Here is a 3,075-nt window from a genome sequence, read left to right as displayed (position 1 = left end):
CTTAAGTTTGGTGTCAATTGCATACATTCATTCATATGTCTCAAGGATCTTCAAGTAATTCTTGATGATTTCTTACTCTGATCTTTAAATTCTTTTGACTTGAGTGTTTACGTGTCTCATATAGTGTCAAATAGTATACAAACTGCTAGGTTTGGTGTCTTGCATGCATTGTTATTTGATTCTTGTTGCATTTTGATTAGTAAAAATCCAAAAATATTTTTAATTTGTGTCTTTTCAAGTCAATAACACAAAGAATTGAAGATTCAGAACATACTGCAGAGGAATTATACAGAAAAAGCTGAGCATTCGAAAATGCCCAGTGAAGAAGACAGACTGGCGTTTAAACGCCAGCCAGGGTACCTGGTTGGGCGTTTAACGCCCAAAAAGGGTGCATTTTGGGCGTTAAACACCAGAATGGATACCATTCTGGGCGTTTAACGCCAAGATGGTGCTAGGAGGAAGATTTTGTTTTCAAAATCAAATTTTTCTAAGTTTTTAAAGTTTTTCAAAATCAAATCTTTTTCAAATCATATCTTTTCAATCAAATGTTTTCAAAATCAATTTCTTTCCTTTTTCAAAGATACTTACTAACAATTAATGATTTGATTGAACATCTCAAATTTGTTGCCTTTTCTGTTGAGAAAGGTTTAATGTTTGAATCATATCTTTTCTTGTTAGGCAAGTCATTAATTTTTAAAATCAAATCTTTTTAAAAATTGTTTTCAAATCATATCTTTTAAAATGGTTTTCAAATCAAATCTTTTCAATCATATCTTCTTAACCACATCTTTTTCAAAATAATTTTTCAATCAAATCCTTTTAACTTCTAATTTCAAAATCTTTTTTTCAAAAATCACTTGATTTCTTTCTCACTTTTATTTTCGAAAATCAATTAAGTGATTTTCAAAATGTTTTCAAAATCTTTTTAATTTGATTTTCGAAAATTATCTTCCTCTCTTCCCACATCCTTCTATTTATGGAGTACTACTCCCTCTTAATGCACAATTCGAACTTCATCCAATTAAAGTTCGAATTCTTCCCCTTCTTCTTTCTTCTATTTTTCTTTTCCTCTGACACCTCAAGGAATCTCTATACTGTGACATAGAGGATTCCATATCTTCTTGTTCTCTTCTCTTTCATATGAGCAGGAGCAGAGACAAAGGCATTCTTGTTGAAGCTGACCCTGAACCTGAAAGGACCTTGAAGAGAAAGCTAAGAGAAGCCAAAGCACAACTCTCTCTAGAGGACCTGACCGAATTCTTCAAAGAAGAAGAACTCATGGCAGCCGAAAATAACAACAATGCCAACAATGCAAGGAAGGTGCTGGGTGACTTTACTGCACCTACTCCCGACTTCTCTGGGAGAAGCATCTCTATCCCTGCCATTGGAGCAAACAACTTTGAGCTTAAGCCTCAGTTGGTTTCTCTACTACAACAGAATTGCAAGTTCCATGGACTTCCAATGGAAGATCCACATCAGTTTTTAGCTGAGTTCTTGCAAATCTGTGACACAGTCAAGACTAATGGGGTTAACCCTGAGGTCTACAGACTGATGCTATTCCCTTTTGCTGTAAGAGACAGAGCTAGAATATGGTTGGACTCTCAACCTAAGGATAGCCTGGACTCTCAACCTAAGGATAGCCTTCTTGGCAAAGTTCTTTCCACCTCAAAAATGGAGTAAGCTTAGAGTGGAAGTCCAAACCTTTAGACAGAAGGATGGAGAATCCCTCTATGAAGCTTGGGAAAGATACAAATAATTGATCAGAAAATGTCCATCTGACATGCTTTCTGAATGGAGCATCATAGGTATTTTCTATGATGGTCTCTCTGAACTATCTAAGATGTCTTTGGATAGCTCTGCTGGAGGATCTCTTCATCTGAAGAAGACGCCTACAGAAGCTCAGGAACTAATTGAAATGGTTGCAAATAACCAATTCATGTACACTTCTGAAAGGAATCCTGTGAACAATGGGACAAGTCAGAAGAAAGGAGTTCTTGAGATTGATGCTCTGAATGCCATACTGGCTCAGAACAAGATATTGACTCAACAAGTCAATTTGATTTCTCAAAGTCTGTCTGGAATGCAAAATGCACCAAGCAGTACTAAGGATGCTTCCTCTGAGGAAGAAGCTTATGATCCTGAGAACCCTTCAATGGAAGAAGTGAATTACCTAGGAGAACCCTATGGAAACACCTATAATTCTTCATGGAGAAATCACCCAAATTTCTCATGGAAAAATCAAGAGAAACCTCAACAAGGTTTCAATAACAATAATGGTGGAAGAAACAAGTTTAGCAATGGCAAGCCTTTTCCATCATCTTCTCAGCAACAGACAGAGAATTCTAAGCAGAACACCTCTGACTTAGCAACCATGGTCTCTGATCTAATCAAAACCACTCAAAGTTTCATGACTGAAACAGGGTCTTCCATTAGGAATTTGGAAGCACAAGTGGGACAGCTGAGCAAGAAAGTTACTGAACTCCCTCCTAGTACTCTCCCAAGTAATACAGAAGAAAATCCAAAAGGAGAGTGCAAAGCTATAACCATGGCCGAATTTGGAGAGGAAGGAGATGAAGTGGACGCCACTGAGGAAGACCTCAATGGGCGTGCACTGACCTCCACTGAGTTCCCCAATGAGGAACCATGGGAATCTGAGGCTCAAAATGAGACCATAGAGATTCCATTGGACCTACTTCTGCCTTTCATGAGCTCTGATGAGTATTCTTCCTCTGAAGAGGATGAGTATGTCACTGAAGAGCAAGTTGCTAAATACCTTGGAGCAATCATGAAGCTAAATGACAAGTTATTTGGAAATGAGACTTGGGAGGATACACCTCTTTTGCTCACCAAAGAACTGGATGACTTGTCTAGGCAGAAATTACCTCAAAAGAGACAAGATCCTGGGAAGTTTTCAATACCTTGTACCATAGGCACCATGACCTTCAAGAAGGCTCTGTGTGACTTGGGGTCAAGTGTAAACCTCATGCCTCTCTCTGTAATGGAGAAGCTAGGGATCTTTGAGGTGCAAGCTGCAAGAATCTCATTAGAGATGGCAGACAACTCAAGAAAACAAGC

At 38.1% G+C, this 3,075-nt stretch overlaps 1 non-coding gene across 1 annotated transcript; it reads right to left on the bottom strand.

Moving 5' to 3' along the window:
* Window positions 1–1,678: 1,678 nt before the first annotated feature.
* On the bottom strand, window positions 1,679–1,782 carry LOC130959444 (small nucleolar RNA R71). Its single transcript, XR_009078523.1, has one exon. It is a non-coding gene; the product is annotated as a small nucleolar RNA R71 (small nucleolar RNA).
* Between the last annotated feature and the right edge of the window lie 1,293 nt (window positions 1,783–3,075).

Source organism: Arachis stenosperma, chromosome 10 (genome assembly GCF_014773155.1).
Source record: "Arachis stenosperma cultivar V10309 chromosome 10, arast.V10309.gnm1.PFL2, whole genome shotgun sequence".
NCBI lineage: Eukaryota > Viridiplantae > Streptophyta > Magnoliopsida > Fabales > Fabaceae > Arachis > Arachis stenosperma.
This window is presented reverse-complemented; position numbering and strand designations above follow the sequence as displayed.